The sequence below is a fragment of the Nyctibius grandis genome, chromosome 6 (genome assembly GCF_013368605.1).
Source record: "Nyctibius grandis isolate bNycGra1 chromosome 6, bNycGra1.pri, whole genome shotgun sequence".
NCBI lineage: Eukaryota > Metazoa > Chordata > Aves > Nyctibiiformes > Nyctibiidae > Nyctibius > Nyctibius grandis.
This window is the reverse complement of record NC_090663.1, coordinates 13,446,332-13,447,010: the sequence shown is the minus strand read 5'-3', so window position 1 is coordinate 13,447,010 and position 679 is coordinate 13,446,332.

Below are 679 nucleotides of genomic sequence, written 5' to 3'. Positions count from 1 at the left end.
CCCAGAGTTACCAACAGAAGCCACCGGGACCTCCCGGGGGCTGTGGTTTTAATTGGCTCTTGCACCCTGCTGTAGGGATCTCAAGTGGAATCATAGAATCATTCTGGTTGGAAAGGACCTTTAAGATCATCGAGTCCAACTGTTAACCCAGCACTGCCAAGTCCACCACTAAACCATGTCCCTAAGCACCACATCTACGTGTCTTTTAAATACCTCCAGGGATGGTGAGTCCAACACTTCCCTGGGCAGCCTGTTCCAATGCTTGACAACCCTTTCAGTGAAGAAATTTTTCCTGATATCCAATCTAGAACTCCCCTGGTGCAACTTGACGCCGTTCCCCCTCATCCTATCGCTTGTTACCTGGGAGAAGAGACTGACACCCGCCTCACTACAACCTCCTTTCAGGTAGTTGTAGAGAGCGATAAGGTCTCCCCTCAGCCTCCTTTTCTCCAGGCTAAACAACCCCAGTGCCCTCAGCCGCTCCTCAGAGCAGATCGGGGCTAACGCAAAATCACCCCCGCGTGCCTCAAAATCCTCTCATTTAAAGGAAAAATGCTGTAGATGCTTTTGTTTTGTTTTGTTTTGTTTTTTCACGAAGCGGCTCCTCCTTGCGAGCGAGCCCGCCGCCCCGCGGGGCGCAGGCGGTGCCGCAGCAGCCGCTCTTTCCCCGCCTCGGGGC